At 34.7% G+C, this 17,998-nt stretch overlaps 1 protein-coding gene across 1 annotated transcript in view; it reads left to right on the forward strand.

Moving 5' to 3' along the window:
- The window catches only part of CDH18 (cadherin 18), a gene marked incomplete at both ends in the record, with an annotated part of 329,242 nt that overhangs the window by 89,049 nt on the left and 222,195 nt on the right, over positions 1-17,998 (forward strand). The window lies entirely within an intron of this gene.

Below are 17,998 nucleotides of genomic sequence, written 5' to 3' on the forward strand. Positions count from 1 at the left end.
TAAAATAAGGTTTTTCTTTATCTCTTAGATTTACATACACCATGTAATTTCAACTATTATCTAGGGAATCATATCCCCTTAGAAGAGTTTTGCAACCTTTCCACTATTGACATTTGGGACTGGATAGTTCTTTGTTATGGGGGCTGTCCTGTGCATTGTAGGATGTTCAGTAGCATCCCTGGTCTCTCTACTTATTAGATTTCAATAGCATCCCTCCCACCGCTGCCATATCGTGATGTCTTCAGACATCACCCAAAGATCTCTGGAGGCCAAAATTGCTCTCAGTTGAGAATCAGTGCCCTAAGAAACATGCAAAATAAAAGAATTAAAAGATTTCAAAATAGAAACATGAATGGGAGAAAAGATATTTGTTAAATTTCAAGTCACTTCCGAAGAGAATCCCATAGTGTTGAAATGCTCATGCCATATATTTTGTGACCAAAACAAATTCTATCTGCCCAGGTAAGCAATTTTCATGTTTAAGTATTAGTTGCCATATTTAAATGGATAACATTATGAAAACAGTGAGGAAAACCATTGAATAAAGTAGGGATATTTGTGCTCACAGGAAGAAGAGTAACAGTGTGGCTACATGACAGTCATCGTGGTGCTCATTTAAATCTGCCTGTTTTTGTAGCATTGATTTAGAAAAGGACAATTTGAATTATGATGGGTGTCTAGTAAGCTACTGGGTGTCACATTGCTTTTTAAAAAACTTATCTAAAAATGTGATTGCCTTCAACAAAGTGAACATATGTGGACAGAATGACATTATAATATTCTGGAGGGCAAATGTAACCTGATAGGACTGTGAAGAGACTGGTACATATTTTATCAATACACACTTAACAATTTTTGTTTTCTTTTATTCTCTGATATGTGGTTTATTATCATTCCAATCTTGATGACTTTACCACCTCCTACCGATTATTCTATAGAAGTGCTTCTTTACTTTGATTTTCCGTAATTTTGTTAAAAGTCTGTGTTTTTCAAAGAGGACAGTAACCATGAGATGAAATTATTCCCTTTTTGGAGTCAGTGTTCGGGTGCATGTGTGGCTTTTTGAAAATGAAGATAGAATGAATAAAATATTATTTGTAAATAGCATTGCCATTCTCAGATGGAAAGGGAACAATTGTCTTAAGACTTTTAGTGATATTATGATAATATATATTATTATAAAAAAGCTAGCAAAGGTTTATTTTTAATTGTGTGTATTGGTAAATCTCTTTTTTAAAAAATAATAATTTTGTCTCTTCTATTTGTGTGTAAGATACCCACATTTCTTCAATTCTAATATTGCTTTTGCCTGGAATCGATAGTACAAATTTAAATTTGGTTGCATTGCAATCACCTTAAATTTTCAAAAAATTGCTTTATATAGGGAAATTGTTTCAAAGAAAACCATGCTAGATCACAGTCTAATTTGCTTGAAAATAAATTTCACATCTTCTTTTTTTTTCATGGAAACATATTTATAAGGAAATATATAAATCTCTACCTATTCTCTTCTATATGTTAATAAAATATACCAATAATTAAACATTATTTAAAAGCATTTTTAAATTGTAAGAGATTATAGGAATAATTGTTTTAAATTAATTGGAGAGAGAATAGAATATACTTTATGAAAATTATGAATATATAATTTATGAACTCTAATTTCAGTGGAGTACTAAAACTTAATTTGGCATATCAGGAGAAGATACAAAGTTTTACTCTATGACCCTTAAATTCTGCAAGGTTCTTTGTCTTTGGAGATGTATTAATACATCCCCAATCTTTTTCATGTTTTCTTTGTTCCCTTCCAACCTCTAAACCCCAGACCTGTTTCCATTTGCAGCTGTGTTCTTTGTTGCAAAGCAACAAGAAGAGACACCAGCTGTGCTTATTTTATTGTGCTGCTTGTTGGGGAAATAATTTAATTCTTCCCAAGCATCTTGGGAGCTTCACCTGGATGTCTTCCAGGATTCTAGTAGCCATTTTATAATTATTACGCTGGGGCATAACTTCAGAATGAGATAATTTCAGTAAAGTGAAGCTGACACTGCAATTCTACATAGTAGATTAGAGTGCATATGAAGAATCATATAGAGCAAGTGGTGAATCATACATTGGACAAAATTTTCGAAGATTCATAAGTTTTTTTTCTTCTTAACTTCCTTCTCATAACTTTTCTTCTGTATCAGTTAGCTTTTGTTCTGTAAAAAACCAAACCACAATTTACTGGCTCAAAATATCATCCATTGTACATGGACCATCAGAAAGAGAAATTAAGAAAACAATCCTTTTTACAATAGCATCAAAAAGAATAAAATACTTAGGAATAAATTTAACAGAGGAGGTGAAAGATCTGTACACTGAAAACTATAAGACACTGAGGAAAGAAATTGAAGGAGACCAAATAAATGGAAAGATAGTCTGTGCTCATGGATTGGAAGAATACTGTTAAGATGTCCATATTACCTAAGGTAATCTACAGATTTAATAGAATCCCTATGAAAATCACAATGGTGTTTTCCACATAAATAGAACAAACAATCCTAAAATTTGTATGGATCCTCAAAAGACCCCAAGAAGCCACAGCAATCATGAGAAAGAATAAAACTCGAGGCATCACACTTCCTGATTTCAAACTATATTATAAACGTGTAGTGATCAAAACAGTGCAGTACTGGAATAAAAACAGACACATAGATCAATGGATCAGAATAAAGAGCCCAGAAGTACCCATGTATATATGGTTAATGAATTTATGACAAAAGAACTAAGAATATATAGTGAGGAAAGTATAGTCTCTTTGATAAATGGGGTAGGGAAAACTGGATAGCTACATGCAAAAGAATTAATCTGGATCCCTATCTTACACCATACACAAAAATCAACTCAAAATGGATTAAAGACATGTTGAATGTAACACTTGCAACCGTAGAACTCCTAGAGGAAAACATAGTGGATAAACTCCTTGACATCAATCTTGGCAACGACTTTTAAAATTTGACTCCAAAAGCAGAAATAAGCAAGTGGGACTTTAGAAAGTTTCTACACAGCAAAGGAAACCATCAACAAAAAGAAAAAAAAAAAACTTCATGAAATGGGGGAAATACTTCACATTCATTCTTAGGGCAGCATTTCAAGAGAGTGAGAGCAGAAGTTTCAAGGGTTTTCGAAGAGAAGGCTCAGAAGTTCTACTACTCTAATTTTGCTGTATTCTATTACTGTACATCACTTGAAACAATGTTCTGTAAATATTTATTGAATGATAATATGTCACCTCTTTCCACCTACACTTATGTTTGGAGGAAAGAGTTTGTAAAAATACAGCCTCTTAATTTTTTGAACATCATTGTTTGGATATCTGGTAAAACAGTTTTATTGCTTTATGGAGTAATGATTCTTTTTTATTTTCTTGTAAATAATTACATTTGTTTTTTTTCAAGAAGGACCACAAAACCAATTTATTTTCTCACATTTATTCAATGATTGATATGATCTACCAGATTGCATTTTATGCTACTTCAGATTCCTTAGTTTCTCCATTTACTTTTTTAGAAAGTATACTAGACTTGGAATTCCCCAATAAAACTGATCAATTCATAATAGAAAGTACTTCACTGGAATAGATAAATTATTTCACCATAAGTTGGACCCAAATTTACAAAAATTAAATCTCCACGTTATGTTTTTTTGTTTGTTTGTTTTTGGCCGCACCATGGGACTTGCGGGATCTTAGTTCCCTGACCAGGGATTGAACCCAGGACCTCTGCAGTGAAAGTGCACAGTCCTAACAACTGGACTGCCAGGGAATTCCCAAATCTTCATGTAATGTTTTAAAAAATATATTCAAAAATGATTTTCATGTATATGCTCCTCAGTGTAGGAAATGTGAATACAAAGCAAATCAATCAGTTTTGGCAATACTAGATACAACTTATGTTCAAGTAAATGTAAAAAAATATAATGGGTGAAATTTTCATAATGGCTAAAGGAACATTCTGGTGTATAAATTATCCTTGGAACTTAATACTTCTCTTCATGGAGATAATGTCTTTTAAAAAAAAAATACAACTAAATTTTTTTACTACACCTGACCTTAGGGCATCCTGGGCTTATTACAGTGGTCCCCAACCTTTTTGGCACCAGGACTCGTTTCGTGAAAGACAATTTTTCCATGGACGGGGGGGGCAGGTTGGGGGGGTTGGGGGATGGTTCAGATGGTAATGTGAGACACGGTTCAGGCAGTAATGCAAGCAGAAGCAGTTAGCAGCAATGGGGAGCGGCAGATGAAGCTTCATTCTCTCGCCCACCGCTCACCTCCTGCTGTGTGGCCCGGTTCCTAACAGGCAGCAGACCAGTACGTGTCCATGGCCTGGGGGTTGAGGACCCCCAGCTTATATTTTATTGCTCACTACTTTATATTATACATTAATTTGAGCTTATCTGATATTTTACTGATTTGTAGGTCCTTCACATTTTTTATTATTTTATTTCTGTGTCATATGCACCTAACAAAGTATCACAAATATAATAGTCAATAAATAAATAGACTCTATATGGAATAAAGACAAATTATACTTTTTATAGAGGTGAAGAGCTATTATTCCATGTGATTTTTCCCTGTATACTTATCACATAAATGTATAGATATAAAATTTTCATATTAAAATCATTCTTAATATTTACAAAAATTTACTGATATTTTATATAAATGTATCCTGATTATGGCCACTTTTGTTGTTTTCCTCCCTCTCCTCTCCTTTCCTCTTCTTTCCTTTCTTCTTTCTTTCCTTTCTGGAGAAATAGACCAAACCAAAAATCGCATATTAGACACTTGCCGTTACTTAATTATCACTGATAAATTATAAAGTGAAAAATATGGGAATTCCCTGGTGGTCCAGTGGTTAGGACTCCGCACTTTTACTGCCGAGGGCCCGGGTTCAGTCCCTGGTCGGGGAACGAAGATCCCTCTAGCTATGCCAAAACAAAATGAAACAAAAAGCCTTGAAGCAGTCTTTCTGTCACTAAGCCTCTCTGAGTCTATAATCACTGTCCTAAAATGAAGCAGCTATACATTCCCATCATTATATATATATATATATATATATATATATATATATATATATATATATATATATATATATATATATATATAAGTGTGAAATCATTGTATTAGAGCACATACTGCTGAAATTTCTAAAAACTCATGTGCAATAAATTCAACCTCACTTTTTTTGGTAGTTTTGCCATTTTCTAGGAGTCAGTTATAGAGTGAAGGCATAGCAATCAGGTGTGGGGTGAACGTTCTGTGTTCAAGTATACAGAGAAGGCTCAGCATGAGGTATAGGGAAAAGGCTCAGCAAAGAGGACTAGAGTGAATACACAGTGCCCAGCAAACAGGTACAGAGTGAACATACAGGGATCAGGACCAGAGGAAGTCATTGTGACCACTTGTAGAATGAAGACACAGTGATTAAGTATAAAGTAAAAACACTGCATTCAAGTATAACAAGAAGGTATAGTGCTGAGGTGTGACAGAAGGCAAAGTGATCAGGTAGAGAGAGATGGCACAGTGAGAAAGAGGAATGTCTGTGCCACCGTAGATTCCTGCTGCCATCTACCAGATGTCTTTATTCCCTCTGTTTTTCAGGGTTCAGTCCTTGAGAGTCATAATTGCCTGCCGTCTGTCTTAATTGAGAGTCCTCTTGAAGTCCGTTAAGTTTCTCTCAGCTAAATTTCTTTTCCCACCTTAGTAAATGGAAAATATTTTCTTGCTCCCATACACTGGTAAGGAGAAAACTCTGTGAAGGTTAGTCTAGATCTTTTATGCTTTCACATGTTAAGCGGCCCCCTTATTATTAAATATCTTATGGTCTTTATTATTCTGAGGTATGTTCTCTTTATATCTACTTTGTTCAGATTTTTTTAAGATAAGGGAGTGTTGAGTTTTGTTAAACACTTTTCTGCATCTATTCATGTGACTTTTATTCTTCAAATTGTTAATATGTTGTATCACATTGACTGATTTGCAAATATTAAACCATCCTTACGCTCTTGGGATAAATCCCACTTGATCATGGTGTATGACCCTTTTAATGTATTGTTAAATACATTAAAAAAGGGCAGTGCTGTGTGTGGGTGTGTGTGATTTTCCTCTCTGGTTTTGGTATCAGGGTGATGTTGACCTAGTGGAATGAGGAGTTCAGAAGCACATTTTCCTCTTCAATTTTTTGGAATAGTTTGGGAACTATATACCTTAATTCTTCTTTAAATGTTTGGTAGAATTCACCTGTGAAACTATCTGGTCGTGGATTTTTGTTTGTTAGGTGTTTTTTTGATTACTGATTCAAGTTTGTTACTAATGATTGGTCTGTTCATATTTTGTACTTTTTCTTGATTCAGTCTTGGAAGATTGTATATTTCTAGGAATTCATCTATTTCTTCTAGGTTGTCCAATTTGTTGGCTTATAATTATTTGTAATAATCTCTTATGATGCTTTATATTTCTGTGGTGTTGGTTGTAACTTCTCTTCCATTTCTGATTTTATTTATTTGAGCTTTTTTTTTTCTTCATGGGTCTGGCTAAAGATTTATCAATTTTCTTTATCTTTTCAAAGAACCAGCTCTTAGTTTCCTTGAATTTTCTATTGTTTTTCTAGTCTATATTTCATTTGATTCTGCTCTGATCTGAATATTTCCTTTCTTCTACTAACTTTGGGCTTTGTTTTTCTTCTTTTTCTAATTTCTTTAGGTGTAAGGTTAGATTATTTATTTGAGATTTTTCTTGTTTCCTGAGATAAGTCTTTATCACTACAAACTTCCCTCTTTGAACTGTTTTTGCTGTGTCCCATACATTTTAGAACAGTTTTTCCATTTTAATTTGCCTGGCTGTTTGTGAGGCCCACCCAGACATGACTACTGTAGGCACGTTAGTGGGCAGGGATGGTACCCAGCTTGGCTGGTTTAGAAGTGTGATTCTAAGTGTGATTCAGCTGCTGCGAGAGTGGTGATGCACTGGGCTGGCTCCAACATGTCTGACTGTGAGGCACCGCCACAAGTGCTGGTGTGCTAGGCTGGACCGCAGAGTGGGAGCTGCTTTAGAAAGCCTCTGGTGGCAGCTGGGGACACGCACTGGATGGGGTAGGGTGGAAACTGCTTTGGAGGGGTGCTGGTGCCAGTCCTCAGGGGAACACCAAGGCAGGGCACATAGTGTTAACTAGTTAATGCAGAGTGACAGAAATGGTGCCCAGCAGTGCTGGGCCAGCTAGGTGAAAAGAGAGTAAAAAAAAAAAAAAAAAAATGGCACCCACCAGCACTTCTCTCCCTGGAGAAAGTTTCACCTGCTCCCTGCTCCTTCAGTCCGTGTCCTAAAATTAGTCAATGAATCTCCTTCTCACATGACCCAGGCACATTTTAAGCTGTTGTCTCTGCACTAGGGCTTGGGGTGAGTAAGTTTGTACGTAAGGCCTTCGTTAGCGATGTATTAATTTCCTCTGGCTCTCCTAGACGTAAGCCCCACTGATTTTCAAATCCAAACATTATGGGAGCTCGTCTTCTCCATGCAGGTTTCCTAGGCTGGGGAGCACAGTGTGGGGCTCAGGACACAGGGAGGCCTCTGCAGTTGTGATACCCTTCCCACTTGTGAATTGTCACACCAGGGGTATGGGTTTCACTAGACTGAATCTCTGCCCCTCCTATAGTTTTCATGTGGCCTTTTCTTAAATCCTTAACTGTAGAAATTCTGTTCTGCTGGTCTTCAGGTTGTTATCAGAGATTGTTGTTCTATATGTGGTTGTAGTTTTAGTGTGTCCATGGGAGAAGGTGAGCTGAGGATTTTCATCCTTTGCTGTCTTGAACTGGACTTGGAGTTATCTACTATTAAATTTCACCTAATCAATCCTAATCTGACTTTGCTATTGACTTTCTTCATGGAAGAAAATTAGTATTGAATTTTTGGTAGCACACTGAACAGTTGTTGGCAAAGGAATCATACAAGCCATGGTTCCATTTAACTAAGGCCATCAAAATGGAATGTTTCCCCAGTCTCACTGATGCGTTCATTAGTGTAAGTCTAACTAAATGATCTCAGTAAATCTTCCACTGCTGTATCACACTGAAGTGCCATGAAATATTGGAAAAATTGTGCTCCTTCTGAAGGGGACACTGCTTTGGAAGTTTATCACAGCATGGCATGTATATATGGCAAGGAAGAAGCAAACAGAAAAATAAGAACATGGGATGGCCTTTGTTTTACCCAACTGTTTGTGGTAAGTTGTTATCAGCAACAGAAAGAAACTCAACTAGAAGAATCTAAGTGCACATCAGTAAACAATACAGACTATCATGTAGCTGTGAAATTTATATTTACAAAGATGGCATGGACATTTCCATGCCATGTTCTGTTATCACAGAAAAAGCTGCATAGAGTTCAGTTTAGTATGTACATGACTACAAGACAGACCTTTGAATGAGTGGAGAGAGTTATGAAAAGACATGTAAGACACTGCTATGATTGCTTTTCTTAAGGGAAATAGGACAGGAGGTATATTTTTCTTACTAAGATCATGCTTGACTTCTTTAATTTAAAATATTCTGTAAGATAAATACAATTAACAAAAAGAGATTGCTTTGAGTAGGAGTATTTCTGTATTGTCCTCCCAGCAAAGAGATGTAAGTGCACCAGTCTTGGAATTGCTTTGTAACTAAATTTACACTTTGTGTGATTAAAGCAGTTACTGACAAAGTCACGGAAACCTTGGCGATTCCAAGCAACATTTCATAAACCTCTTCCACCAGGTTTAATTTTCAGTCTTAAAAACATATATATACACATACATATATATGTGTATATATGCACACACACATACACAAAATGACACTTATACACATTTTATAATAAAATTATGTATAATTATATATATATATATATATATACATATTTACATATATACATATACACAATAATAATAATATAGCCAGCCTAGTGAGGCAATAAAACTCTGTGGTCTATACTTTGATTTACCTGATTGAGTGCTTTGCAAACACCTGTATGTACAGAACCAAAGTAGCACGCATGTGATATATTTATGTTTGTATATTTTAAATAATCTAGATCATATGTTTAAATAATTTGATCTCAGGAATTAGTTTTGGTATACATCAAGAGAGAAAACAGGAAGAAACATTGCATATAGATGAGCCAAAGAGCAAGAACTATAATTATGAAACATTTTATGTAACTGTATCATAAAGGCCATTTTCCCCAAACATAGTGTAGTATTTTTAATTCAAAAGAGTCATTTTCAGCAAAGTTCCACAGCAACATTGTAGAGGGTGGCAGTTCAGTAGACAGTGCCCTTGAAGGAGGATAACTTGATGCAAAGTAACACTAGCCCAACCATAGTTTGCAGTGTGAGTGAGAAATCAACTTTTATTGTTTAATGCCTCTGAAATGTAGGGATTGTTACTGCAACATAATTTAACCCACTCTTTCTGATATTTCTCCCCTTGACACATCTGAGAGGATATTCCAAAAGTATTTTGAAATACATAAGTATTTCAAAAAGAAATCATAATAACAAGATAGGGTGCCAACAGTGGATAAATCCAGAGATTCCAAAAATTCCAGAGCATTGAAAACATTAAAAATTAATTAATGGGGTAAAAGAGACAGATCAAATTTACAGGCCTAAACACTAAAGGTGAAAACTGTTCTGCTCCCAAATCCCCTGTAAATACAAAAATAACAGAGGAAGTCACTTGGGCAACTTATTAAAGATTTCAAAGCAAGGAAGAATTTTTTCAACCTATTCTGTACATACAAAGAAAATGTGTTTTTATTATACCATTAAAGCCTTTGATTTTGGTTTGGTTTGATTTTCCTAAGGATGGCTCACATAGGGGTATTGGGACATAAGGATGAAGCAGAAAATAGCTTCCAGTAAACCAGAAAACCCACATAAGAGGGAAACAAAAAAGAATAAAAGAGCTCTTACCAGTAGGTGAATATCACAAAGCCCTTTCTTCTGATGCAAACGACTCCTCCCCCTGGGGACACAAGAGTCCTTGATCTATCTGGCAATATATGAACCCATTCTGCCACACTTATTAAGATGGAGCACTCCAACTTAACAGGGGAAACATCAAATCCATTTTTAAAATTTTTATTTTAAATTTTATGTTTTCTGCTTTATTGAGGTATAATTGACAAATAGGAATTGCATATATGTAAGGTGTATAAGTTGATGTTTTGATGTATGTGTACATTGTCAAGTGATCATTATGGTCAAGCTTATTAACATATCTATCACCTCACATAGTTACCATTTTCTTTTTCCCTTCCTTTTTTTAACGTATGTGTGTATGTAGTGAGAAGACTTAAGATCTACCCTCTTAACAAATTTCAATTATGCAATACGGTATTGTTTACCATAGTCACTTTGCAGTACATTACATCTACAAAACTCATTCATCTTGCATAACTGAAACATTGTATCCTTTTCCAACATCTCCTCATTTTCTCTCTCCATGCCCTACCCCTGGAAGCCACTATTGTATTCTCTGTTTTAGGAGTTCGAATATTTTAGAGTCCACATATAAGTAAGATCATGCAGTATTTGTCTTTCTGTGTCTGGCTTATTTTCCTTAGTATAATGCCTTCCAGGTTCACCCATGTTGTTGCAAATGGCAGGATATCCTTCTTATTTTATGGCTGAAATATAGCTACATCTGTATCACATTCTCCTTATCTATTCATCTCTCCGTGGACATTTAGGTGTTTCTAATGACCTCAGATATATAAGTGAAAAAATATCAAAGATGAAAAGATGATGAATTATATATGTTTCCTCAGAAATCATTACAGGCACAACATCTGCTGCCTAAAATCAATGTAGCAAGAGATAGGGATTTAAACATTTTATCTATAACAATAAAAGTAATGCTACCAAAATTAAAATTAATAAGTAATTAAAATTGCATGGTGGGGGAGATATATTGGGAGGTAATGTAGATGCAGTGCATTCTTCATCTTTAATTATATCAATGACAATTTTCAATTGTGATACAATGAGAAAAATTTAAATTAAAATGAAAGAACAAATATTAGGACAAAGAAAATGTTGCTACTATTAATAGTAGATCTGGTAAGAGTAGGTATGGGACTAAGAAATAAAGAGGATTTTAATTTTATATCTGTATTGTTATGTTTTATTTTTGGTTACTGTAAAATATGGAGACTGTGCTATTAAAATATTTAAAAATCAATTTTTCAGCTAACTGGTGAAAAAGAAATTGAAATTATTGTATTTATTCAATGATTGATATTCATGACTGTCAGTTGTTTATGTGAGTGGATATGTACACATATATTTACATAAGTATGTATATATAACACGTAGCATATACTTTATTATCTTCTATTAAACACTTCTGAAAAATTATTGCAACTTTTGGGAGCAAAGAAGGACAAAATATTTCTGTCCCTGGTATTTTGTTTGGTAGTAATTGTTTCATAGTTTATTGGTTTTGATTTTATTTCTGCTTTTGTTTTTATCATTGAATGAAAATTCAGCTTAAATAATAGTGTGTTATTCAGAAAAATGCTGAACTTGTTAATAACTTTTATTTTTTAAATGGAATACTTTGTAAAGCATGAGCATTAAAACAACTTATAGATACAAATTCTAATTTTCAATAAGAAATTGATATAAAATCAGCAATTATGCAGTGCACTTGATTATCACACATGTTAAACTAGGGAATACTTTAAGAAGTATTGAATTACTATTCCTCTATATCTGTAAATAAATAGATTGATAGATAGAGATATATATGTATGAATTTTCCTCCACGTTAAAAACATTCTCCCCGAAATTCTCATTTTAAAATTTTGCATAAAATAGACAGCTCTCCAAATGATATATTTGTCACATTCCAATATGTTAAGTAATTTCAAGCTATTGAATGTAAAGAACACCCAGATTCTCATTTGAAAGTAGTAACTATATTAGAGTCAAGTACAGAACCTAATCTTTATATTTGGTAAAGTAGTCATTATCCAGAATAGAAATGAATGATACTTGGGGAGAAACGTGTTAATACCTTCTTTATGCATTGGAGCTTAATCAGGAAAATCAAATCCACTGTCATTTAGTTCAATAGAAGGGACTGTGTCTGTGGAACAAGTTACAAAAATGGTAGGAGAAATGAAAAGCCAAATGGTGAACTGTGAGGCAACCACTGAAGGAATTGAGCATCCTTATGGCTGGGAGGGTGGTGTTACCTGACCCCAGGAGCTGGATTTTAGTGAACAGACATGGTAAGCACTAATTAATGTCAATGACAAGTGTTAGATTCCTACAAACAGCAGAACAGGATAGGAAAGTAATGTGAAAGCAACATGCAAGTGGATTTAGAAGATATGTAAGACTGGTGGGGATATGATAGTCAAGTCACTTTTTACTGCAACCATTTACTCTGTACAGAAATCAAGAGAATTGTGAGCATTCTATAAGGCTACAGAAGAGTACATCACTGTTGTCGGTACTTGGAGATTTCTTCCCCCTATGTATTTTATATACAGACTCTGCTGACAAAATATATTTACTGACTTGGCCTTTGGCTATGGTGTGTATGTGGGGTGAAATATAATTCTGCCTCTCTACAAGTAGATGAATCTGGACAGGAATTACATACCACCAAGGAAACAGACAAGAACAAAGCAGAAGATCTTGTAACTATTAACACTCAACAGATCATGACTGAATGTAGCGATGGCATATATGGGAAAGAACATCACGTAAAACAGAGAGGACCAGCTTGAATTCTGCCTTCTCAAATTGTTAACTCTATAACCTTCATGTACCTCGATGCTTCCATCTGTAAAATGGCATTGGGTGTAATTTTCTCAATAGATTTATCTTATTATTAAATTAAATGACATATAGCAGAGGGATCCCACATTACTGGCACTAAATACATATTTTTTCCTTAATTTTTTCATTTATGGAATATGATAAAAAGTTTACTTGAGTAATGTCAAATCTCACATTTGGTAGTTCCATAAAAAGGATCTAATTGAAAGAACACAGAAACTAACAATAGCTGTGATTGAAAATATACAATTAGAATGGTGAATTCTGCTCTGTTACCCAGATGTTTCATAAGTGTACTTGCAGAGGATTTTTTTTAATCCAGTGACTCTTGTGTGAATACTCAAGGCTTTATAAAATTACATGATGACTGGAATACTGTGTTATTTCTCTGATGGTGAAATTACAGTCCTCCTGTGAGGAATGAAATTTAAGTTGTACCTTGATGACTATTACTTTTTCACAGTCCCTGGAAAAATCTTCTGGGAATTAAGCCCTAAGAGATTCCTTCAGAGAGATACTCTCAGCCTTCATAAATCTCCAGCTTATTTTTACTTAGAGTTCTTGCTCAATGTTAATTCACTTGAGATTTTAACAGAGCTGTGAACCCTGACAAGTCATGAATAATGATTTGCAGTCCCAGAGAATATTTGTTTGGTACTAAAATGCCTTATTAAATATTTCAAATTGATCTTCTGAGACTTTCAGGAAAGTCCCCTTTGTTTCTCATTGATATGTAATGTTACAAAATGTATGCTGTTTATAAAACAGTAGTACAAAAAGAAACCACATGGAAAGACTGACACAGGGCAGTCCCAAAAGGAAACAAGACAAGTTTTATTGTAGAAAAGAGATCTTGAAAGCTTTTGTATGTACTTGAATCTTTTCAGATTTGTTTCAAACATCACCTGAGAGGCTCTAATCCCTAGCACAGGATTAGCTAAGTGTGCACCGTAGGAAATATTTAACGTGAAAATATTGTACACTAAATAGCTGATGAAACTTTAACTTTAAGATGCAATGTTTCTGTGGTTATTGTTTTTAATGAAAACAGTTGTAAAAATTTTTAAAAAATGATTATATAGCATTTTTAAAGTTTTCTTTGATTGGAAGCCAGTTATGTAGAGAAGGGACTGTTGATTTAATACCTATTGACCAAATCCATATAATAATTTCCAGATAAAATTAGATTCTTATTTTAATATTTTAGTGGAATAATGGAATTTTAGGTATCTTTACGTCTTTTTCTTGGAAATCTAGCACTTTAGAGGATAATAATTTTCTCTTTTCTATTATGTACACAGTTAGGACCCATAGCATTAATAAAGGAAATGAATTGTCCAATGTGGGATACTTTTCTCAGACATAGATATATCCATACCAATAATTTATTTTTCACTTAAACTTTTAACCAGGAATAAAAAAACGTCTTTATTAAAATGACCAATGTAACTAATTAATTTACTTAGAATGCTAACAGGTGGATCACTAGTAATGCCTAATATTCAGAAAAAAAATCAAATACCATTAATTCCTACCTAATTTAATTTTATCTACTTGTAAGATTAACTTTTGATTTTATCTCCTTTTTGATGTATCTGGCATCAAATAGTCTAGGATATTATCAATCATTTTTTTTCTTGGCTTGTAACTTCAGACTCTTGTCCAGAGACAAAGAACAACCATAAATTCTGATAATAAATGTCACTTCCTTCCACTGCAGCTGTAGCACAATGTATCAGTTTGCTAGGGTTGCTTGCACCAAAGGATCACAAACTCGGTAGCTTAAACAACACAAGTTTATTGTATCACTGTTCCTGAAGCTAGATGCCTGAGGTTAAGGTATCAGTAGGGCCATGTTCCCTCTTCAAGCACTGGGGAAGCATCTGTTCCAACTCTCTCCTCCAGCTTCTAGTGCTTTGCTGGCCGTCTTTGACTTACCTTGGCTTGTGCAAGTATCACCTTGATCTCTGCCTTCATCTTCACATAATGTACTTCCTGTGTGTGTATGTGTGTGTGTGTGTGTCTGTCTGTCTCCCTCTAAATTTCCTGTTTTTATAAGGACACCAGTCATATTAGAGTAGGGGCCCAAACTACTGCAGTGTGACTTCATCTTAATTAATTACATCTATAATGACCCTATTTCCTAATAAAATCACCTCTTAAAGAACTGGAGTTCAGAAATTCAACATATGAACTTTGAGGGAAAACAATCCAACTCATAAAACACACCCTAAGGCGTTTTATGTTTTTATTATTTATATATTTCTAATTTTAAAAAGCCATTTTTTTCCTTAATGTAAAAGAACTTCCAAAAGCACCAATGGTTCTTAAAATGTTCCCATCAAACCTTCAAATAAACAAGAAAATAAAATAAGTATAATGTTTTCCTTTTTGTTTAGAACTCTTTGGTAGGTAATCTTTGAACAATTTATTTTCCACGCTTGCTATTTAACTCACTCCTGCTGTATTCTGGGGCAGGTTGATTTTTGGTTGAGTTGTGCTGTACATATACCTATGCTCCCTTCAACCAGCAATCTGTTTACTCAAAGTGTCAGACTGATACCTTCAGATGTCACCAAAAACAACGATAAAGATAATTTACTGTTCTTTGCTTTACACACAAATAGAATTGACCACTACCCTTGAGACCAACGGTACAGAAGTGTCTGTGATTGATAATGACCATACTTTTTGACCACGGTAGATAGAGAGTTAGTATATTTTCTTTCTCTCCTCTGGAACTCTTTTCTGCTCTGCCCACTTCTTTTTGGTACTTTAAACCATCACTTAGTCAACACCACCATACTACTTTTATTTCTTTTCTTCCTCCTTTTTGTTTATTTCATTTGTCACTCCACTCATGCATCTCAGCTTTCACTTAACAAGCCTGGGTTTTTTTTTTTTTTTTTTCTTTTTTTTTTTTTTTTTTTTTCGGTATGCGGGCCTCTCACTGCTGTGGCCTCTCCCATTGCGGAGCACAGGCTCCGGACGCGCAGGCCCAGCGGCCATGGCTCACGGGCCCAGCCGCTCCGCGGCATATGGGATCCTCCCAGACCGGGGCACGAACCCGTATCCCCTGCATCGGCAGGCGGACTCTCAACCACTGCGCCACCAGGGAGGCCCCAAGCCTGGGTTTTTAAAGACAGCTCAAGCCAAGAAGAGCACTCTTTCTTTCCTGTGATGGTCCAGCCTGTCACAGTAAATGATGTGTGATCTTGCACTATTTGCCTTTCCCAGTTTTCTTCATGGAATGGTTGCTTTGGGGCTACAGTATAGACATTAAAATTATTTAGACCTAAATCACTATTGTAAGGCCACAGCAAGTTTTAAAACCTGAGCATTTTATAACTGTGGTTTCTTAAAAGATGGCCATTATTTTACTGCTTTCTATCTATACTGCTTTTTTTTTTTTGAATCCTAGTAATTCTTGTATGCCCGGTATGATCAGCATTTTTCCTATAAGTTCAAATACTTGACTGGTATAATTTTATAACATTTTAACCACAGTATGGGCTTTTTTACACATTTTAGAGTCTGACGTAGGTACCTACTACAGATTTTAGTTTCTTCAATGAGGTACCAAATGAAAATGTTTCCTTCCTAAACCAACATTTTTGGGTAAATATCTACCTACTGGTATTCTCTGAACAAGCTGGAGATATGAATATGGGTATGGAACAGGTGTTGAGACGTCACAGAAGAAGTCTTTAATGTTCTATAGTAATTATTATACTTAGTCATAGAAGAGGTAGTCTACAGGTGATTAGCTCTGGAAAGTTTATCAAGCCAGCAATCATAGTGATATAATAAGAAAAATTATGGTACACATCCAAGCCCAAATAAGGCTCTCTAAGAATGGACTAACAGTGAAGCAAGAAGATATAGATTTTAAACTTTAAAATTTGAGGTCATCATAGATTCACATGCACTCATGAGAAACGATACAGATTTCTTGTACCCTTTACCCAGTTTTACCCCATGGTAACATCCTGCAAAATATCCAATATAAAACAATATCATAACCAGGTTATTGAAATTATTTACCAATTTTATTTAGATTTCCCTAGTTTTACCTGTGTGTGTATGTATGTGTTTAGTTCGCATGTATCCTTAATCAAAATACTGAACAATTCCAGCATCATCATCTCTCATATTGCCCTTTTATGACCAAACCCACCCCTTTCCACTCCTTCTTTCCCAAACTCTGGCAACTACTAATCTGTCATCCAGTTTTAAAATTGCATCACTTCAAGAATGTTAAATTAATGGAGTCATAGATTATATAGCCTTTGAGGATTGTCTTTTCACCTCCTGAGTATGATTCCCTGAAGATTTTATCCAAGTTAGTGCCTATATTAATATTCTGTTCATTTTTATTGCTAAGTAGTATTCCAAAGTAATAGTGTACCATAGTTGGTTTAACCATTTTCCCATTGAAGGATATCTGGGTTTCTTCCAGTTTGGTGCTACTAAGAATAATGTTGCTGTGAATAGTTGTAAATAGGCTTTTATGTGAGTGTATATTTTTATTACTTTAGCATAAATGCCCAAGAGTACAATTTGCTGGATTGTATGGTAAATGTATGTTTGTTTATTTAAGAATTTTATAAAATTACATTTCCACCAGCAGTGTATGAGAGGCCTAATTTCCTGCCAGAATTTGGTGTCACCATTATGTTTTATTATCCACAATTAGAAATTTATCTTAGGTATAACACAGTCCTTTTCTTTTGAGTGTGCATAATTACTAGTTATATTTTTGCTTAACATCTCAATGTAAAAATACTATTTAGAGGCTAAAATCATAGCATTTTATTAAAAATCTATATACAGTCTTCCCTCAGTATCTGCAGGGAATTGGTTCCAGGACCCCCGTGGACACCAGAACCTGCAGATACTCAAGTCCCATAGCTGGCCCTCCATAGCCATATCTGTGGGATCCATATCCAGAAATTCAACCACAGCAGATCATAACATAGTACACAATCAGCAGTTCGTTGCATTCGTGGATGTGGAACCAAATAAATGGAGGGTCAACTGTACATTTATGTTCTACTAATAAGGATTGTCAAATGAAGTTGGCATACTAAGTCTATTAACTTTTCTAGGATCCTTTGAAGGTACAG

This window comes from Mesoplodon mirus, assembly GCF_964341445.2.
Source record: "Mesoplodon mirus genome assembly, chromosome: 5".
In the NCBI taxonomy this organism is placed as follows: domain Eukaryota; kingdom Metazoa; phylum Chordata; class Mammalia; order Artiodactyla; family Ziphiidae; genus Mesoplodon; species Mesoplodon mirus.